Source organism: Canis aureus, chromosome 32 (assembly GCF_053574225.1).
Source record: "Canis aureus isolate CA01 chromosome 32, VMU_Caureus_v.1.0, whole genome shotgun sequence".
Classification (NCBI taxonomy): domain Eukaryota; kingdom Metazoa; phylum Chordata; class Mammalia; order Carnivora; family Canidae; genus Canis; species Canis aureus.
The window spans coordinates 37,369,282-37,390,772 of NC_135642.1; the positions used below are offsets into that span (position 1 = coordinate 37,369,282).

General features: G+C 53.3%; 1 protein-coding gene and 1 long non-coding RNA gene across 7 annotated transcripts in view; one reads left to right on the forward strand and one right to left on the reverse strand.

The window, feature by feature from the left end:
• The window catches only part of CORO2B (coronin 2B), a 134,446-nt gene that overhangs the window by 11,389 nt on the left and 101,566 nt on the right, over positions 1–21,491 (forward strand). Inside the window, exon 1 of one of the 5 annotated variants that reach the window (XM_077881652.1) lies at positions 3,725–3,865. The exons of 2 other annotated variants lie outside the window; for them this stretch is intronic. The gene's annotated coding sequence lies outside the window, so the exon portion shown is untranslated. Of the gene's footprint in view, positions 1–3,724; positions 3,866–13,504; positions 13,646–16,311; positions 16,441–21,491 lie in introns of those variants that run through there. 2 more of the 5 variants (XM_077881653.1, XM_077881651.1) reach the window with 2 other exon arrangements.
• On the reverse strand, positions 2,083–9,422 carry LOC144303453 (uncharacterized). Of its 2 annotated transcripts, none has more exons than XR_013370504.1 (4): positions 8,848–9,422; positions 7,735–7,901; positions 4,394–5,966; positions 2,083–3,348 (listed from the first exon to the last, which is right to left on the reverse strand). It is a non-coding gene; the product is annotated as an uncharacterized LOC144303453 (long non-coding RNA). The 2 variants fall into 2 exon arrangements; XR_013370503.1 differs by having other exon boundaries at positions 8,514–9,422.

Consider the following 21,491-nt stretch of genomic DNA (forward strand, 5'->3'; position numbering starts at 1 on the left):
TAAGGAGACCCGAGGATAATGAGACTCCAGCTGGGGAGAGGTTGCAGAGGAGGAAAGTGAGGCAGCAGTGGGGGCTGGTGAGCCAGACGTCCCGGGGGATGGCCGTTGTTCTGTGTACCTGTCCGCCCTGGCTGCCCTGCTATCCTGACCACTGACCACCCTCCCTCCCCTCGCCCCTAAATAAAATGAGGCCCTAGTTAAGTTCAAAAAGCATTTGCCCTTGAGTGCTAGGCCCAAGGCTCATGCACCAAGCATGCAGGGATGCACCCACGCAGCCCTCTTGTCAAGGGATCCCCGTCCAGTGGGGCAGACAGGCCGCCCAGAACACACACTGCAGGGATGTGGCGCAGGGGAGCTGGTGAGCAGTGGTGTGGAAGGAGCAGGGATGTGTGCACAGAGCTTTGGAGCCCGGGGCACAGAGCAGGGAAGCCAGGCAGGGTCTCTGGAGGGAGAGATCGTAGCTCTTCTCCAAGGATGAGAAGGCAGAGACAGGTGAAGGGAAGGGCATTCTGGGGAGAGGGAACAGCATGAACCACACCATGGAGGGGGGCGCAGGAGTCGGGTGTGGCTGGGTGGGTAAGGTAGGGAGTGGTGAGTCAATGCTGGAGGGGCAGGTGGAAGCGGGTGGTGGGGCTTTGGGTGCACCTTGGGGAGGCACAAGGTGGTGAGTCAATGCCGGAAGGGGAGGTGGGAGCTGGTGGCGGGGCTTTGGCTGCACCTTGGGGAGGCACAAGGTGCCCTGGCAGGGTTTTAACAGAGTGATACGATCCAACTTGCCCTTTAGGGGGTCTGCTCCAACCCGACCTACAGGCAGAGAGTGAGTGGACATCCCAAAGCTCACACGCCACCAGGTGGGGGCAGGGGTTTCGGGCCCCCAGCCCGGATCCCCTACAGGTATCTCCCTGCACCTAAGAGTGAGCACAGCAGGTGCACCCCCCCCCCAAGGAGATACCCACTCGGTGGCATTCCCGGTACTGGGCTTTCCACCTGCCTGGGGCTACCAGAAAGGCTGGTCCTGGGAGTTGAGAAAACAGAAGCAGGGCCCAGAGGGCCATAAGTCTCCTGCTGGGAAGACGGGGTTGTGCTGTGGAGAGAAGACCAGTGCAGGCGGCTTCTGGCAGCTTAGCCTCAACCCCAGCTCTGATGCTGTGTGACCTTGGCTCAGTCATTTCCCCCTCTGGTTGGGACTTTTTCTTTTCTTTGCATTATTTTTATTAAACTTAGACAAATGTTACATCTTTTCATTGTACATTTTGCTTTTTTCCTCTCAGTATTATATATTGTGATCTATGTAACTATACGTCAAATTTGCACCTTCTTCCTAAATACTGTATTCCTATCATAGCAATTACACGGTATTAATCTATCCTTCTACTGATGAAAATGTAGTATGTATGTCCAATTTAGTGTCATACAAACCTCAAGGCAGTGATGAACATAGAGATGTGTATCTGTGTGCCCACAGGTGCATGCCTCTGAAGGCAATACACCAAAATAGAAGTGACTGTTTCATATTTGTGTTCTCAGAGTGATCCTGTTACTCTAAAGTAATAAATCTAGTTTATTTTCATCGTAGTTTTAGACATTTGCTTTTTATGTTCTGATCTTCAGTCTTGCTAGATTTTATTTTTGTATGTCATGTAAAATAGAGACTTATCATTTTTTGTTCATATGACTCTTCCATTTACTGAATAGGCCATTCTAGCTATCTTAGGATAAAATCACCTGGTCCAAGGCTGGGTGCGGGAGGAGCTTACGGATATACTTACTCCCTATTGCTGCCCAGCCTCAGACCCTGCCCCATCCGCCTCCCTCTGAGCTACATCCTCTAGGGCGTGCACACACACGCACGCCCCCGTGCACATGCGTGTGCACACACACTCCGGACTGCCAAGGTCGTGAAAAGCTAACAAAACTTGGGGGTTGAGGATCAGAGTTTGAGTCCTGGCTCTGACACAACTTGCCCCGTGACTTTGAGCAAGGGCTGAGCCGGTCGGAAACTTTGTGCTTATTCCCTCTCATTCCGTATAAACAGCAGCCCTTCCCGCACCAGGAACTCTATCGGTCAGCCTTTTCTGCGTCTTTTCCTTTTTTTTTTTAAAGATTTTATTTATTTATTCATAGAGATGCAGAGAGAGAGAGAGAGAGAGAGGCAGAGACACAGGCAGAGGGAGAAGCAGGCTCCATGCAGAGAGCCCGACGTGGGACTCGATCCAGGGTCTCCAGGATCATGCCCTGGGCTGTAGGCGGCACCAAACCGCTGCGCCACCAGGGCTGCCCTTTTTTTTTATTTTTTTTTTTTATTTTTTTTTTTTTCTGCGTCTTTTCCATACAGCCTCCTCCAGCCAGAGAGCCCTTCTCTGATGAACATTCTATTCACTTTTTATTGGTGACCCAGGGTGAGGTGGGGTATAGTATTAGCTGGGATAGGGCGCAAGAGAACCGTCTGGAGGGATGGGAGTCAAGTGATTGTTAGCATGTGTAAAAACTTTTCAAGCTGAACACTTAAGGCCTGTGCACTATGGGCATGTTGAATGTGTTTTAGTATATTAATATTAAACTATGAATATTTTATTTTTTATACAAAACAATTATTGACTTATTATATTGACTTGTTAATAATATAGTATTAATATTTAATATATTTGATTTTTTAAAGCAAGTGGGAAAAAGATCCTTCCCGGCTTTCTAGTTCAAGCTTCATTTCCCTCCATCCGTTCATATATTCATTCCTTCGACAAATATTTGTGCTCCGGGCAACCCAGGCACGCAGAGGCGCGTTACTGCCGTGGGAGCTCAGAGGTGCAGAACCCTCAGTGGCCCCACATTGTCATGACTGGTGGTGGCTCTCAAGGCTGGTGCACATCCCCTGGGGAAGTTTAAATAGTTGCCCCCAGGACCAGCTTCGTGGGATTGTGACCTGTGTGACGCTTGATGTTCTGCAGATACTATCTTGAAATTCTTTATAATTTTTGATCAAGGGCCTCTACAGATGATGTAGTTGGTCCTCTCTGCCCCCTTCCAGCCAGAACCATAGAATCAGATTCTCCGGGAAGTAGAGTCCAGGCATGAAGATCTCTTTAAAGCTGAATTTCCTTCTGGAGTCATGTCCAGGGCCAGCCCTCATCCTCCAGATACCTGGCTGAAACAGAAGCTGGCACCTGGCTCTCTAGACACTTGTAACTGAGTCGGAATGATAAGACCTCACACGTGAGGGTGTCACAGGAGCAGGTCCCAGGTGGCAGCGGCGACGGCGATCCGTGAGGAAGCTCGGGGAGGCAGGGGGGATCCTCGTGGGGTAGGAATGGTCAAGGAAGGCTTCAGGGAGGAGGTGGCTCATTCGCCATCCTGAAAATGGTGAGAGAAAAGAATGAGAGAGGGGAAGAGGCAGAGGCAGCTAGCATTTAGGAGAGGGAAGGACTCATCTCGGGGAAGGGAGCAAGCAAGCTAACCGTGGTGTGCGGTGTGACTGAGTGGAGGGAGTTGTGGCTGGGAAGCCGGAGTGGGGCGGGATTGGGAAGCACAGGAAATGACAGTCTGAGAAGTCAAAATCCGGTTGGCAATGGGGAGCCGATGAATGTTCTTGGCTCAAGAGTAATGTGCTCCGTGATCGACAATGAATAAACAAAAAGAGGGTGTGGGGGAGCCATGGGGGGGCTGGCCCGCTAAATTGCCAGGGTTTCCAGCCAGAGCTGTGGTCCACCTGCCCTTGGAGGCTCTGCACCCCCTCCCTGTAAGAGGTGCCTGTCTGTGCAGGAACCCCATGTCCCCTCCGCTGTGGTCCTGGGCAGCAGCGACTGACGCATCCCCAAGAACAACAGACACCGAGCAGGCCCTGTGCTCCCATTTCTAGGAACGGCAAGCGGTAGGTGGATGGGCCGGGGGGTGCCTCTGGTAAAAAGCGGGGCTGTACTCTCCCACTCCTACCGGGTTCCCCCGCCCAGGTGGGCCACCCCCCTTGCAGGAAGGCAGCTGTCCCTGCCATCCTGTATTTCCCATGGCCTGGGGGACACTGCGGGGGGCGGGGGGTAGGTGAGGGTCCTGCCGGAGTCACAGGAGCCCCCATTTCTGAGTAGCCGGCAGCAGAGCAAATGCAGATCTGTTTGTTTCTCAGCCTCCTGAAATATGTATGCAGGAAGATGAGAAAGGGGTTCTGTTTATTGAACGCATCCTCCAGGGAAGAAGCCACAGGGAACGGGCTGCTTCCCGTGTCTGAGAGCCAATGAGCAGAGAAGGAATTTCTTTGGATTTAAAGCCAGACAGAGCCTGTGTGCTTGCAGAAGGAAGGGGGAGATGGGATTTCTGGAGGGGACCGAAAGCCCTCCCAACCCCCTGCCTCCGGTCCCAGGAAAGCCTTTCGGCACACGCTTTCCTAGTGACTCCAAATACTAACTGAAATCTCAGCCTAGTTCTGTCCTGGGCTCTGCCTCTACTGTGCTGTGTGACCTTGGGCAAGTTACTTGACTTCTCTGGGTCTTTGTTTCCAGCTCTGAAAAGAGAGAGGTATCAGTCCAGTTCTGTCTGTCTCTTGCCAGTGTTTGGAGAGTCAGGGGGGCTGTGGGATGGGGAGCAGTGGAGGGGGAGGAAGGGGCGCAGGGAGCATTATACCACGCAGAAGTCCCCGCTGTGCAGTGCTCGAGGCCAGAGAACTGACCGGAGGCAGGACTGGACGGCCAGCCCAGCCGGCAGCCTCAGCTGCGGCCTGCGGGGTCAGGCCAGAGGGAAGGCTCCCAGGCCCGAGGCCCCCCCGGGACCCCTTCCCTCCCTCCTCCTCCAGCTGAGTCCCGCTGCATGTGTCTCTGAGAACTCGGGCAGGATTTCCTCCCAGGAAGGGGACACGGCTGTCCGGTTTAGACCCCGCGGGAGTCGCAGGCACCAAGGAGCACGGCTGCGCTTCCCCCTGACAGCGGGGCTGGCCTTGTCTTCAGATGTGAAAGTCTGCGCTCTGGGCCCCGAGCGTCCCGGCAGCCCACGCTGCACCCTGTTCTGTTTGGCCCCCGGGGCAGGGCTGCAGAGGCTTCTCCGGGGGCCAAGGTTCGGTTCCCAGCGACATCACTGGCTCGCTGTTCCCAGATCCACGATGGGCCTTGTAAGAGGTGAAGGTCAATAACGGTGTGAGTGTCAGAAGCACCTGAGTCTTGATCCAGGAAGCACCAGCTCCAAGCCAGGCACTGCTCAGAGAGGGGACAGAGGGGACAGGGGTCCCCCACCATTGAGGAAGCTGAGTTCTGCCTGGGAGGCTGACACTGATCCCGAGACGTGATTGGGGCAGCACCGATCGCAGGTCCTGAAGGCCGGGGGCGTGAGAGAGACTGGACGAGGCCCGCAGGAGGAGGTGATGTTCAAGTCTGACGTGTAGGGTAAGCAGGATTCGGAAAGGTGCCGAGCAGGGCATGTGGTGCGAGTGGAGACAAGGACAGCAGTGCTGCTGGGGTATCCAGAGCTTTGGGGTGGCCCAGAGAGGATCAAGTGTGGGGGGCAGGGGCTGGGAGCTGGGGCGGGGGCCACGGGAGGAGCCAGAGAAGTGCAGATTGAGGCTGGGGCCAGTAGCGGATCAGCCAGTCCAGAGCTTTTCATAGAGAAGAAAGATGATGGAGTCAATAGATCCCATGACGATAAATATTCATCAAGCACATACTCCGCCGGCCACCGTTCTAGGTGACAGGGCACAGCAACATCGCTGAACAAAAGATCCCCCCTGCCCTCAAGGGACTGGCTCTGGAGGCTCAGGAGACAGGAGAGAAGAGAAATACATAAATATTAGGATGTCAGGGTGTCAGGGGGTGGTAAAGGCTGTTGAGACAAATGCATAGGGGCGCCTGGGTGGCTCAGCAGTTGAGCGTCTGCCTTTGGCTCAGGGTGTGATTCCGGGGTCCTGGGATCGAGTCCCGCGTCGGGCTCCCAGCATGGAGGCTGCTTCTCCCTCTCCTCTGTCTCTGTGTCTCTCATGAATAAATAAATTAAATCTTTAAAAGAAAAAGAAAAGGAAAAGTGCATTGGGGCTGGGGGTGGGGCAATAGGCGAGCAAAGGGCCGGGCTACTTTAGATAAGGTGGCTCTGGAAGGGGGATGTGGAGGCCCAGAGTGGAATGAGGGGAGGGATGGAGCCACGTGGAGTGTGGGAAGCCCTTGCGGGCCGAGAGCAGCAAGCTCTCCGAGTGGGGGAGGCCGCCTGTCCCTGAAGGCGCAGCCAGAGGCCCTGGTCCAGGGCAGTGTGAGGGCAGAGGGTCAGAAAGGAGGCTGAGTCCTCCTCCTTCCCACAGGCTGGCACCTGCTTCCTGCTTGCTACTGTTTGTTGACTGACTGCTTGAGAATGACGGCTCAGAGCAGTGGGGAGAGGAGGCAGAAGAGACTGGAGGTCGAGCGCCCAGCAGCCACATTGAGCTGATGAGGCGCTGACCCAGGGCAGAGGCTGGGGCACAGGGAAGAGGATTCTCCAGGCCCGGTGACTGGGTGGGAGGAGAGGCAGATGGCAGCCAGGTATTCCCGGAGCTGGATCCACAGATCCGTGGGGCATTACCACACCCCCCGCCGCAACCGGTCACCTGAGCCAGCCCAGCCCCTGGCCGGTACCCGTGGAGCAAAACCAGAGCTTCCCCACCCCACTTGTCCTTTTGAGGATGCTCCAAACTGGGCTGCGTGCTCCCGCAGGGCCAGCTGGGCTCGGCAGAAGTCCTCGGGGGTGGCCTCCCCTGCCAGCCTCACCTGGCGTCCAACCTCATTAGTATTTTGAGCAGAAGCATATTTATTTTTTCCTGCGGGGAATTGGTGCCCTGCTCATTTCAAATGGAGTAAAACCAAAGAGCAATTAAGAAGAGGCCCAGCCTTCTCGGGTCAAGGAGAAGAAGGGAGGAGGGAAGTGATGTTGCTACGTTGCAGGCCGCTGGGCACCCACCTCTGTTCCGGGTTGGCCAAGGTTTGGGTGGCCAGGAGGGAGGTGCTGTAGGATTTGAATTCGCCAGTAACAAAATACTAATGATCAACGTTTACCTGGCGCTGAGCATGTGCCAGGGACTATGCTAACTGTTCTACACGCATCTCATTCTTTCAACAGCCTGTGAGGAAAGAGGGTGGGTGGCACGGGGTGTGTTGTGTCCATTTTATGATTGAGAAAACTGAGGCTCAGAGAGTTAAGTAGCGTGTCCCGGGTCCCACAGCTGGTAAGCTGGTGGAGCCAGGGTCCTAGCCCATGCCCGATGCACTGTGGAGCCCATGCCCTTTAGCTACCTGGCCATTTTTGAAATGTCCCTCAAAAGTATTGCATTTAACCCATAGCTTCCCTCTAATTTCTGTTTCCCTCTCATCAAGGGGGAAAATGGGCCAAACAAATAAAAAGCTCTCACTGGGCTGGCACACGGAGGCTTTAGTGGAGTTATTGAGGCTCACAGGACAGAGAGGGGGCTCAGCCAACCTCTGGTCCAGGCTGTGGGGCTGGCCCTGCCCCTCTCCCTGGGGCCTGCAGTTACACCCATTGCTCTTGGTGAGCCGGGGGGCAGCAGGCCTGTCAGGGGCCATCGTGGTGGATGGGACAGGAGGCCTGAGCCGGCCAGGTGGAAACGGTGAGGGCTGGAGAGGGAACAGGACACAGGCTGACGATTTGGAGGCAAGGGGTCGGTGGGGACACGTAAGAGAAAGCAGTCAGTGGGGCACTGGGGTTCCTGGGGCACAAAGGAGGAGCCGGCTCCGGTCAGCGGCCGTGTCCCAGATCCAAGCCCCCCTCAACCGAACCACCTACCTGTTCCACATGCTTGGCTCTGAGAGCATTTCCAACTTTCAGAAAATCAGCTCCCCCAGAGGCTGAAGCTCAGGAGGAGAGGGTCGACGGCTGGCCGGAATTGGGGTGTCCTGGCTCCTGGGCCCCTGAGCTGGGTTGCTGGCCAGAGAGAGGGCTGGGGGCGGGGGCTGGAGGGGTGGAGAGAGAGAGAGAACAAACAGGAAGTTTTGCCATCTCTGCTTCTCTGTCTTGCAGGGTCAGTGATTTTGCTAATAGCAACCTCCTGGAAAAAATTGATCCCATTTTCTCAGGATAGGAAGCCTGCTTTCTAAAAAAGTCTGGACCTCAGAGAAGCCGGGGGAAGGCAAGTCCCTGGCAAGCGTCCCCCCCATTTCCCCCCCCCCCGGCGCCCCGCCCAGCCCACCAGATGCGGGGGGCCTCTCTGCCTTCTCTCCCCAACTCCTTACTTCCCACTCGTGGCTCTGCAGCCAACCTTCGCCCTCCCTGCTCCCTTCCTCTCTCTATGCCGGGCTCTTCTCTGGGCAGCAAGGGGCTCATCTGTCACCTAGTCTGTGTCTGGGGCGCTGTGGGTTTGGTGCAGAAACCTTGCCAGGAAAAAGCGCCCATTCTGCCTGGAAATTCTGGAAGTCTCGCAAGGGTGATGCTGCTTGAGGGAAGCTGGGGGTCGGGAGCTAGGGGGACACGAGCTGGGCTGCCCTGCTCTGAGCCTGTCCTGGCTTTAGGCCTAAGCTGGCCTGGGCTGCCCCGGATTAGGGAAGGGGGCAGGAAGGAAGTCCTACCAGCCTGTGCACCTGGAGTCGTTGTCCACCTGGGCAGCAATATTCTTTGGCTTCCCCCTGCCCAGGCCGCTTCGCTGGGTGTTCAAAGCCTTCCCTCTCCGACCACGTTTACTTCCATGGCTCCTGCCCACACCCCGCCCTCGAGCCACACTGGTGTGCTTGCTGCCCCCAGATTCAACGTGTGCTTTTCACGAGGCCTCCTGCCCCCTGCTTTCAGGGTCCAGCCAAAACGCCACCTCCTCCACGGAGCCTCCTCTGATCTCTCCTCAAGTCCCAACTCTGTCCTTCTCCTGTCACTACTGTGCTAAGAGGGTTATAGCTGAAGATGCCCTACCTCCCCTGCCAGAGGGCAAGCCCCGCGTCCTGAGTGGGAGGGAGCGTGCGATGCCACGGATCCCGTGATGCATTTCTCGTGCCTGGCCCCGTATATGTTCGAGTAGAGATGTTTGAATGACGTATTTGTCTTTTGCACGGACAGAAGGAGCTATTCTGTGCCTGCAGCATGGTTTCAGCCATGTGAGATGCATTTGTCGGCAAATCTATCAAAGGGTGCAGGATAGAGCTCCCCAGCCCTGACCCTGGAAGGGCCTGGGACAGATATAGGGAGCCTATTCTTCTATCTCCCGCTCCCCCCCCCAACACTGCTATCGGCTCTGCTGCCCTTGAAGAATTCTAAAGGGGGGGAAGTGTTCCCCAGTGCCTCCCAGACCTCTCGCCCAAGAGAGGCGGTGGCCTGGTGACCTCCTAACAGCAGTGGGCTCTGCTGGGGCTCTCCCGTCCCCTGGGCGGCTGCCATATGCTCTCCGGACGTCCGGGTCTCATTATGCTCCAGCTCAAAAATTCATCTTGGCTAATTGTGCTCGAGGCCTGAGTGAATTCAGGAACTCTCACCCAGCCTCTGTGGGGCTGGAGTTTCCATGGCAACGAGGGAGGTGTTCTAATGAACTGCATCCTTGGAGACCGGCTAGGGGACCCTTGCCTGTCCCTCCTCGTAGACTGTTGGTGCTGCTGGACTGGGGGCCCCCCTCCACACGGGGCCTGGGGCTGGGGAGAGGGGATGCAAGCAACCTCAGCAGACCCCCCCCCCCAGGGGGGGGAATCCACAATCCACCCCAACACTGTGCCGCAAGGGATAAAAGACACTCCGATGATCTCAATCTCAGCCTCATTGCAGGTCAGGGAGTTTCCCTTCCTCCACAAACAACTAAACAAATACCCTTTCATCTATAGCACACACACATACTCCGAATTCCATTGCTTTGAGTGCCATCTCTCTGTGGAAGTTGCCCTCCTCCTTGAAGGTCTGGCTCAAATGCCGCCTCCTCCAGGAAGCCTTCCTGGAATCTCTCTTTCTCCCAGCCCCCTTTGCCACTGTGCTTGGTCTGTGCTTCACGATTGTTTTTCAGCACAGTTGCCCAGAAGCGGACTTTGCCAAGTGTACACCAGGTTCATTTCATACCAGGTAACAAGCTCCTCCAAGATAGGTAACTCCCTGCCTACCTGGAGTGGAGCCTCAGATGTGGTGGCCTCATAGGGCTCAGAAGGAGAAAAGGGGTTTTTGCTAGAAGCCTCTCTCGGCACTCGGTCCTACCCGAAGGCCCAGGCCTGGGAGCTTCTCTGTCGATGTGGTTTCTGGAGACCCTCTTTCCTCCCACGACTGCATGATGACCAGGAGACAGCTCTCTGTCTTTCCCATCCCTGAGGAAGAAGGGATGCCCAGGCTTTTGGGGGAAAGAGTGGGAACGAAAAAGAGACTAGAAGAAATGAAGACAGCAAGCGGGGGCAGCCCTGGCCCAGGGCCCAGCCTCCTGGCTGCTGGGCCCTTCAGCCCTGCGCCTGGTCCCCCACAGGGGAAGACGAGTGGGGGAGGAGGGTCGGGGGTGGGGAGAAGAGAGATGCAAACCCAGCGATTTCTCCACATCCACCGCACTTCCTTCTCATCTGTCCTGCTGACTCTTGGTCTCCAGAAGTGACCTGGAGACAGAGGAATGAGAGGGGAGGAGGCCGCCTGTCTGGCTTTTAATTAAAAGAGACAGGATACCTCCCAGCCAGCCTTTTGGGCAGTGGCACCCTGCAATGTGTGTGTCTCCCTCAAGGGATGGGGTGGTGGGCGAGTTTCTGGGTGTGTGAACGGCTGACAGAGAGGAGAGATTTGAAAAACCATCCGGAAAGCGGAGTCATCTTCTTGATCCCCCATGCCCTCTCCTCTTTAAGGCCACCAACTGTCCTTGAGCACCTGCCGTGTGCCAAGCCCTGGGCTGGGCCCTGGGGATGCAGTGATGGATGAGATGCCTCCCTGGCCACCAGGGCAGCGGGGACGGTGGGAAGGATGTTGGGACCCACCTGTCACTGGGCCTTCCTTCACCCGACATCCCCCGAGTGCTGCCTTTTTGTAAGCACTGACGATAAAACGAGGGACCTGGCAGCTTGACGGTCAAGGACAGGTGCAGGGCAGTGCAGGGTGTGGGGCCTGATGCTCACAACCGAGGCAGAGGGAAGTACAAGGAGGCCTGGGGCAGGAGCAGCTAACATAGTCGAGGGGAATCGGAAGGCTGGCCTGAGGAAGTGGCCCTGGAGCAGAAACCCAAAGGAGGAGGAGGATTTGACCAAGTTAGGAAACGTGGCTGAGAGAGAGGAAACTAGCATGTGCAAAGGCCCGGAGAAGAGAAACAGACTCCATGGGCCAGGAAGAAGCTGAGTGCATTCGGGGCTTCCGTGTGCCGTGCTGGGTGCAGGCCGAAGAGGGGGCCTCCAGTATCCAATGTGCAAGGACCACAGATTTGTTCCTGAGGGCAGAGGAGGGGGCTGTTTACTGGCTTTACACAGGGGAATGACACTGGATTTAGGTTTAAAAGGGTCACTCGAGTGTGTATTCTTTTGTGATGAAAAAATTAAAAGATTCCCAGGGTTGTTTTTTTTTTTTTAAGATTTTATTTATTTATTCATGAGAGACACAGAGAGAGGCAGAAACACAGGCAGAGGGAGAAGCAGGCTCCATGCAGGGAGCCCGATGTGGGACTCGATCCCAGGACCCCGGGACCACGCCCCGAGCTGAAGGTGGGCGCTCAACCCACCTCAGCCACCCAGGAGTCCCAGATTCCCAATTTTTCATGTAAGATCACTCTTGGTGCCGTGAAGGGAAGCTAGTGAGAGGCAAGGAGGGTATCGCAGCGATTGGGATATTTGGCCCACATTAGGGTCTGACTCTGACACACGCATACTTTACATAGACGTTTTCATTCACCTTGATACAGACATTTCAGGCCACTAAAGAGAAAGAGGAGCACAAGGGCTCTCGCTGGTTTTCTAACATGTGTCTTTAACTCCTGTCTGGCTCTGTTGTGTCCCCAAGTTAAACAGGATCCAGCGGTCATCTCCATGGTTCCTGGGGCTCTTATTGCCCTGGTTGGTGAGGGTCCCATAATTTGCCTGCTTTGGGGTGTCTCCTCTTTTATTGCCCCTTGTGGGGAAAGGATGGTAGCTGTGAGTTTCATAGCTCTCCACCCTAGTGAAGGGAAGTTCAGCGAGATAAGCAAAGCCCACTTTCTTCCCCACTAAGAACACAAAGAAGTAATTCCTTCCTTCCTTTCTTTTTTTAAAAGATTTTATTTATTTATTCATGAGAGACACAGAGAGAGAAAGTCAGAGACGCAGGCAGAGGGAGAAGCAGGCTCCATGCAGGGAGCCCAATGTGGGACTCGATCCCAGGACCGGGGATCACACCCTGAGCCGAAGGCCAGATGCTCAACCACTGAGCCACCCAGGTGTCTTGAAGTAATTCCGTTCTGCTCTTCTAATAGAAGTATTTCATGGAAGCAAATCTGTTTTGTGGGCAAAGAGGGACTGCTTGTACGAGTCATGCACACACACATAGTTATTTCTCTTGTTGGGATGCGTGCAATTTTATTTTAGAGGAGGGGGCACAGAGCTTTGCAACCCCTTGCTTGGAAACAGCTGTCCCATGGGATTAACGCCTGTTTCCCCCTGAGCAGGAAGGTGCTAGAGAGCCCCCTGCCCAGTTTGGGTTTGGCAGGGCAGGTGACAGATATCAGGTGGCCTGGGCTTAGGGAGAGAGTAGCCAGGTCGGCTGCTTTCAGATGCAGAATTGTCCCTGTCCTGTGCACTCATGCACCATCAAAGTCCCAGGGCTGGCAAGTGCCCGGCTTCTAGCAGGTGACTGGTTTACTAAACTAGGTGCTGGGTGGCTGAGTGGCTGACCAAAGCAATGACTGAGTTGAATGAATGGATGGGAAGATAGCACAGAGGAGGGGATGTTGGCCTGGAACCTCTAAATAATCATGATCCAGTACACACAAGGATGCTAAGGCGAGGCATGGTGACAGAAGGGCCTTCATGGAGGATGAGCCACGGGGACAGTGCGAGGTCACCCAGTAGACGCCAGCAGTCTGCATCTCCCAGAGCAGAGCCAGGTGCACCCGGTGTCTTGAAGTGGTTGTCCCCCGCCTCCCTCCCCATTCATATGTTGAAGCCTTAACCCCCAGTGGTGACTGTATTTGGAGATGGGGTCTTTGAGGAGATGATTCAGGATGAACCAGGGAAGAAAGGTGGAGCCCTAATCCTGTAGGACTGAAGTCCTTATGAGAGAAGCAAGAGACACAGGAGTGTGCGGTACGCAGAGGAAAAGCCATGTGAGCACCAGGAAAGGGAGGGCTCCCTGGAAACCAATCCTGCCAGCCCCTTGATCTCATCGGAACTGTGGGGGGGTTTAATGCAGCCAGCCTGTGGCGCCCTGTCACGGCAGCCCTAGCAGAGGAGCACGCATGGAGACGCTGGAACTCAGCTGGGAGGTCAAGGTGGACAGAGCAAGGGGGGGGCGGGGGGCAGGAATTCAGAAGGGCAGCTGGTCTCCTTCGGAGACTCATTCTAGAACGTGCACAACCCTGGAGATTCTGAACAAGAGGCCGGCTGTGGGGTCAGACTGGTGGGGCCCAGATCCCGGCCTCTTCCACCCTACAGCTATGAGGTCCAGGATGGGTTTTAAACCTTCAGTTTCCCCATCTGTAAATGGGGATAGTAAGAGTAGTCACTTCGGTCACCCCCTTGTACAAGTAGCATCGTGAGCATCGAGTTTCCTCACCTACAAAAGGAGTGAACACAGAGCCTGGTGCACAGTAAGCCCCCACCGCCCCCCGGAAACATACCCGCCCCTCTTTATCCCCACTGTGTTTGCTGGCCCACGATGTCACTTAGATGTCCCCTCATGTCACACGAATTCCAGGGGCTCCAGCCATTGCTTAGAATGTGTTGAGACCTACTTGGGAGCATCTTTCAACACCAGCTTCTAAGTAAGGTCAGGAAATCATTTGGAGCTTCATGGCCAGCCTCCCCCCACCCCCTCACCAAACCATCATTCCCTCCTTGAAAAGACCAAGCTTGTGTCTACATAACTCTGCTTGTGGCTAAGGAGAGGAACCCTATTAGTGAGGGGCAAAGCTATGCCCTCACTGAGGCCATCCCTAGCCAGTCCTAAGTGGGATTTCACTCCGGGAATTTAAAAAGTAATTTTTTGGTGTTCGTTTAAAGAAAAAAAAAGTGTTGATTTGCTCTCCACGATGTGGTTAGGATACGTGCATGTCCTTCCCAGGTTCCCAGGGGGCCACTCCCCGGAAGGCCAGCTCTCTGTATGTATCAGGCCTAACCTAAAACAACCATTTCACTTCTGTGTAAATACAGTGAGTTCTTTGTCCTAGCATCCCAACAATCAGAGGTCCTGGGAACCCGTGCAAAAGTGAGATTGTAGGTGCCTTCGTTATGTTTGGTTATATGTCTCCTTTCGCCTTTCTCTATTATTTATTATCTTGCTCGTTTGGAGAAAATTAAGCAAACTTTTAAGAGGCCTTCTAAAAAAGAAAGAAACTCCAAACTTCCAGCTGCCCCGGGTTGTCCTCGGTCCTGTGGCAGTGTGTTCCATAGGAGCCGTTATCAAGGACACATAAAAGTAAAGGAGTATCAGCCTTTTGCAAAGCAGTTTGGCAACATGCATCACAAGCCACAAAAATGTCCATATCCTGTGACCTAGTAGTAATCCTGCTTCTGGGAATCTGTCCAAAAGAAATAATCCAAAGACGCAGAAAGGCTCTATGCATCAAAATGCTCATCATGGCATTATTTATAACAACAAAAGATGGGAAGCAAAATAAAGGCCTCGCAATATGAGACTGGCTAAGTAAATTAGGCAGCATTTATTCAATAGAACATTTTGCAGCTGTTAAAAATTCTAATACCAAAATGATATGGCAATGTGGAAAAATGTTCATGCTGAGTGAAAAGGAAAGGATGCGGAGTTTTTCTGCACACCGTGGTTATCGCTGTGTAAAACCAAATGGAGGGAAAGTGGACAGGACCTAGAGGCGGGCCGGGGGAGAAGGGATGGGGGATTCACAGATGCTCTGAGGTTTGAGGGTTGATCTGCTTGGTAGATGGAAGTCCCACTTACTGGGAGTCACGGTGGCCGAAGAGGAGCAGATAGGGGTGGGGAGAGGATCAGTAATCTGTGCCCATGTGTTAAGCCAAGCATGCATGGGAGAATCCAAATGGATGGGATGAACGCTCAGGAATGAGGCCCAGGCCCAGGGTGGAAATTGCAGAGCCGTCAGCTTGTAGATGGTGTGAAATCCCCGAGTGTGGATGACCCGAGGCAGGGCAGTGGGTCTCAGCCATGACACAGCACCAACGGAGGTCCCTCCGGGCGTTGAATCAGAATCCCTGGGTAGATCGTATCAGTGTTTGTTCAGAGCTCCCAGGTAACCCAGGGGTGGGGGCAGCTGGGTCAAGGTGAGAGAAGGGGGTGGCCGGGCTTGAACCTTCTGAGATTAAGGACAGGAAAAGCCCCCAGAGGTGACTGAGGAGGTGTGGCCAAGAGAACGTCAAGGAGTGGGGAATGGTCATCCGTACCAACTAGCACCCAACTGCAAGAGTTTTGAGCTGCTTCTGGGTGGAAGAGGCCATGTGGAAAGCGCGGTTTGGATACAGAAACATTGAACTGATGGGGATGTTTTGCTAGCTCATGGGTATCGCAGGGCAGAGTATTTGAAACTGGGACAGACAGAAAAATCTGGAACATAACTTAGCACAGAGTTGCATATGCCCCGGTATCTCTGGTCAGCCTCTGATGGCTCCAGATAGGGGGTGGTTTCTTGAGCAGAGCAATGGGCATGGAAGACATTTTTGGCATCCCCTGGAGCTGCTGGCACAGGACTGGCACTTTGTAGGTGTTCGATACAGCCTTCATTAACTGTGGATGATTCAGAGCCGAGGAAAGGGTGTCCCATACTGGGGAGGGGGGGGACACTACAAAAAGGAGCCTTCTCTCATGTTCTGAGTGTCTCCCGGCTTTCTCTCTGGCTCACCAGGATAAAGACAGACATTGGGGTCTTTTGGAGTCGATGGAGGGGTTAGCAAGGAGTCTCATGGGTTCTGTGGTCAGACGATCATGGGTTCTGTGGGTCAGACGCAGCACAAAGACAATAGCTTGTCCCCCTTCCACAATGTCTGGGGTCCTAGGTAGGATAATGCAAATGATGAGGGGTGACTTGAAGAGCTAAGGGGCTTGAATCATCTGGAAGTTTCTTCGCTCCCTTGTCTGGTGCCTGAACTAAGGTGACGTGACTGACGGCAGGCTCATTTGGGACTGGGGACTGGAGCATCTATACGTGACAGCGCTGTGTGGCTTGGGCTTCCTCATGACATGGTGGCCTAGAGTAGTCAGATTTTTTTTTTTTTTTTTTTTTTTTTTTTTTTTTACATCATGACTCGGGGCTTCAGAAGCAAGCATTCCAGCAAACAAGATAGAAGAGGCACGGCTTCTTATGACCTAGTGTCACTTCCACACCTGGATTCAAGGGGACCGGACATGGAACCCACCTCCAAGTCTTCTTAAAATGGTACTTCTCTGGCTCTCTCGAAGGTGGGTCAGACTAGATCTCCAGGAGTGGGCACCATCCCGTGTTCATGTGGCTGGCTTTTCTGAGAGCCCACAGCCTTTATCATCTTCCAGTCAAAACTCGGGCTCTGCCTCTGGGCAAACCTCTCCTCTCTCTGCAGCCACCCCCAAACCTGGTGGCTTCCCCAGGGGTGCCTGTGGGTCCAGAGCCAGAAGCCAGAGCCTGTCCTGTGACCTGAGCTGTGCAGTCCCCAGGGTCGGTCTCCTATGGCAGCTACCACGGCCAGACCCCAGCAGTGGTGGTCACAGTCTCCAGGCCTCCTGGGGAAATAGCCAGCAAGGCTGGCTCTCCGTCCCCATGCTCTGCTCCCCTGGCCAGGCCAATCCGAGCAGGCTGACCTTCTGGCTGGCAGGGAGCCTGGCTCTCTCCACCTTCTCAGGTGTGTGTGTGCGTGTGCACATGGCGGGGCGCACTTCTGTTTTTCAAGGATTTGGAGGGGAATGAATTTTTGGAGAATGACATGAAGACCCAAGTCAGAGAAATGCCCCCCAACTTCTTCCCCCTTCCTTCTAGCCTAGAGAGGAACCACCCCCCTGGAACCAGAACCCCAAACCCTGAGTAATTGGGGCCTCCAGGCTTCGTTCTCCACCCCTCCCCTGCCAGACTCCTGGTGGCCCTTTCTCAGGAGTGAGGGGGCTGCAGGAGGGGACTTGGAGTTCTTCCTCTTGTCATCATCATCATCGCCATTATTCGCCACCTCCTGGGTGCACGATTCCAGCCCCCCACCCATCCATTCAAGTGTTGCAGCAGTATTTACTAAAGCTGCGGGAGCAAGAAGTCCAGTCCAGCTGTCCTCAGGTGGCAGCAGTGGAAAGGGCCGAGGGCATGGGTGCTAGCACAGTGTGCCTGGGGAGCAGGGAAGGGGTCACAGACGAGCAGTGCTGACCTGTGCCCCTGGAGGGCAGGGGGTGAGGGGGCGCAGGGGCTGGGATGTGGTCCCAGCAGGTGGGGAAAGGAGAGGGGGAGGAAGCTATGGGTGACTGGAGTGACCTGAGTGTGGGGCCTCGTCCCAGGGTGCAGGCACCCTGCAGGGGCACATTTGCTCCATGGAGAGAATTAGCCCTCACCCGCCAGCATTCCGCTCTTGAGCCTTTCCTAGCAGAGGGGAAGAGGGTTTGGTGACCTGGCTCACACACACCGGGCGGTAGGAATGGGCTTTCATCCCTCTCCTGGCGAGGGTCTATGTTTAAGGAGGCGCTGGCTGTGTGAGCTCCGGGATGAGGGGATCCCCACAATGAGCATCTAGTAGGTGGTAACAGGCATTTGAACCATCGTGGGGTCAATGGAAAGAAGAGGTGTGTGCGGAGTCGGGGAGTATCCAGGGCTCCATCTTCTCTCTGCTGCTGGCCGCCCCCAGCCCCTTCCCATGCCTGGCCTAACACTCAGGTGCTGCTGGCCCTTGGCCTCGTCACTCCCATTCTTTACCTGGAGCATCCTATGTGACTTAACCAAAGGCCTAAGAGCTACGGGTAGAAGGCTGCTGCTCGAGCTGCCCCGGGGTGAGCTGGGGTCAGTTGGTGAGGACGTGGGATTGAGAGCCGCTTTGCACCGCACGCGGTGTGGATGGGCCTTCTGGGCCTCATCACTGGCTGTGATGGCAGATGGGATGGAATGGGGCGGGGGAGCCCAGAGATCCCACTCGGTACACTGGCTTGACCTGGAATCCACATGAGTCATCCACATTGGCCCCCTAGCCCATCCCCGAGGGGCCCCATCATTGTGCAACCAGCCTCTCCCCTCCACCCACCAGTTTTCTTAGTGGAAACCGGCCAGAGACTCAGGCACAGAGAGAAAATCGGATGTGGTGATTATTCCAGTTGTTAGTCAAAATTAACTAGGTGGCTATTTACTGAGCACCCCCTACAAGGTGAGCCTTGAAGATGTGTCAGAAATGGACCCTGTCCTCAGGAGGCCAGCAGCGCTCAGTAAATGTAAACGGGTAGAGACCAGAAGAGGAGCTAGGGCCTCGCAGGAAAGCACATGGTCTCCAGTGCCCGGCTTAGGAAGCAGGCGCTGAGCCACTCCCTGACCCCGTGGGGGATGAGCTGGAGGCAGGCTCAGATCCTGGGTGCACCCCTTCACTGCCTACCCTAGATTTGACATCCCAGACCAGTCGCCTCCTGACCCCGTCTTCCCAGGCTGGTCCCCTGCCCTGATCTCCAGACGCCCTGTTCCAGCAACAAGCTCCCTGCTCGTTCCCAAATGGCCCATGAACTTCACCCGCTGTCCACTCATGCCTTTGCTCCTCTACGCCAAATGCCACCCCTCCCTCCCTTGCCCCTGGTTCTGTATTCCGAATCTGGAATCTGAGTTAAGCTTCAGGCAGATTCCCATGCCCGCTTTTCCTCGAATCCTTCCCCATCTTTCTTTTGGAATTAATCAGTCATTGTCCCGCCTCCTGCCCAGCATGGCAGTTAGTTGTCCAGCTCAGGCACTTACTGGATTGTGAGCAAAAGTAGTGCCTTTTTTTTTTTTTTTTTTTAAGAGGGAAGATGAGACATAGTGGGTTAACCTGAGTTAGGCTCTCAACTCAACTACTTACTAACTTATGTCCTTGTGCAGATGACCTAATAAGCCTGAAACTCAGTTCTGTTGTCTGTAGAATGGGGACAATATAGTACCTGCCTCCTAGGATTGTCACTAATCATCGGGGCAGCTTGGTGCCTGATGAGTTATTGTATGTTCTGTAGGTGTGTCCCCCCTCCCATTCTGCTTTGCAGTCCTTTGGTCCTAATGCTGTGCCTTGCATAGATAATATGTTCAGTAATCGTTTGATGAATAAAATGAGTGGCTTGAGCCCAGAAAAAAACCTCAAAGCATATACAGTCAGCTAATTTTTGATAAGGACGCCAAGAATGTACACAGTGGGAAAGACAGTCTCTTCAGTGGTATTGGGAAAACTGGGTATCCACATGCCAAACAATGAAATTGGACCCTTATCTTGAAGCACACATAAAAGTCAACTCAAAATGGATTTAAAGACTTAAATGTAAGACATGAAACTGTAAACATTCTGGAGAAAAAAAAAAAAAAGAAGGAGAAAGCTCCTTTACGTTGGCCTTGGCAGTGATGTTTTTGGATATCCAAAACACCAAAGCTCAGACAACCAAAGCAAAAATAAACAATTGGGATTACGTCAAACTAAAAAATCCTGCAAAGCAAAGGAAACCATCTACAAAATGAAAAGGCAGTCTACAGACTGGGAGAAAAAACTTTCAAACCATATATCTGATAAGAGGTTAATGTGCAAAAATATACAAGGGACTCCTACAACTCAATAGCAAAAAGACAAACAGCCTCATTTTAAAAATTGAGCAAAGAATTTGAAGAGACGTCTTTTCCAAGAGCAATCTACAAATGGCCAACAGGTACATGAAAAGGTGCTCACCATGACTCATCATCAGAGGAATGCAAATCAGAACCATAATGAGATATCACCTCACACCTGTTCAGATGGCTAGTGTCAGATAATAAAATAAAAGATAACAAAACAAAACAAAAAAGATAACATGTGTTGGCTTGGATGGAGAGAAGAGGAAACACTCGGGGCATGTTGGTGGGGATGTAAATGGGTCCAGCCACTATGAAGAATAGCATGGAAGTTCCTCAAAAAACTAAAAATAGAAATCCCATATGATCCAGCAATTCCTCTTCTGGGTATACAGCCAAAGGAAATGAAGTCAGTACTTTGAATAGATATCTGCACTCCCATGTTCACATCATTATATACAATAGCCAAGATATGGAAGCCACCTAAGTTTCCATCAGGGGTGAAGGGATACAGAAATTGTGACATGTTTGATATGTGTGTGTGTGTGTATATGGAACCAGACCAAGACTCCACCTTAAAGAAGGAGATCCTGCCATTTGTGACAACACAGATGAACCTGGAGGGCCTTGCACTATGTGAAATAAGCCAGGCACAGGATGAAAAAAAAATGCATGATCTCACTTACATGTAGAGTCTAAAGAGCCAAATTCATAAAGGCAGAGAGCGGAATAGTGGTTACGACGGGTAGGGATGGGATGGGGTGGGGGGCAGGTAATGGGGAGATGTTAGTCAAAGGGTGCAAAGTGGCAGTTCTATGGGATGAATAAGTCTAGAGATAGCATGGTGACTCTAGTTAATCATATTGTATTAAAACCTGGAAATTTGCTAAGAGTAGATTTCAGGTGCTCTCCCCATATGCGAGAGTGCACACACACACATGCACACACACGCTAACTGTAGAAAGATGTTGATTAGCTTGGCTTTGGTGACCATTTCACTACACACACACACACACACACAAAATCATTATGTTGTACACCTTAAATATATACAACTATTATTTAAAAATAAAATAATTTTCTTTAATGAAATGAGCTTTAATGAGCTACTTGATTGAGTTGCATCTGTTTCGGAACCATAAGATGTCCGAGTCAGAAGGGACCTTAAAGATCACTTGGGTTCTGCTCTCCATTCATATTTCCTGAAACTGACCACTGGAGAGCACATGATGATGTACTGAAGGTCACTTTAAAGAGTCGCAATGTGAATCTTAGTCTCCTGGTCCCCGTCCAAGACTCTGACCATTCCCGACATTTGGCTGGTCCCTTGGGGCCACTGAGCATGGGCACTACCAGGATGTGGATCCTTTGTTATAATCCTGCATCTTCATGCTCCTCTGCTCTTCCCCGCCCCACCCTTTTGTCCTACTCATCCAAATACCTCTAGGAGGTTTGGCACAACATCCAAAGATGGTAGAGACCTGGCTTTCCCTGGCTCTGCAGGGATGCAGGTTTGCTCCAGCTTGCTGATTCCCCTGGGAAAACTTGTGCCCTTTGCTTTGGTCTCACGTCCCTTCTGCATTTTCCCTTATGTCCCCTCCTCACATACATCCCTCTTACTTGCCCATCCCTCCCTATCCCGTTGCCCCTTCCCAAAGCACCCTGTGCCTTTAAGTTCTGTTGAAAGAAACCTGGCCTCAGCCTAGATCCTATGTCCATCTTCTATACCTGAGAGTACGTCTCT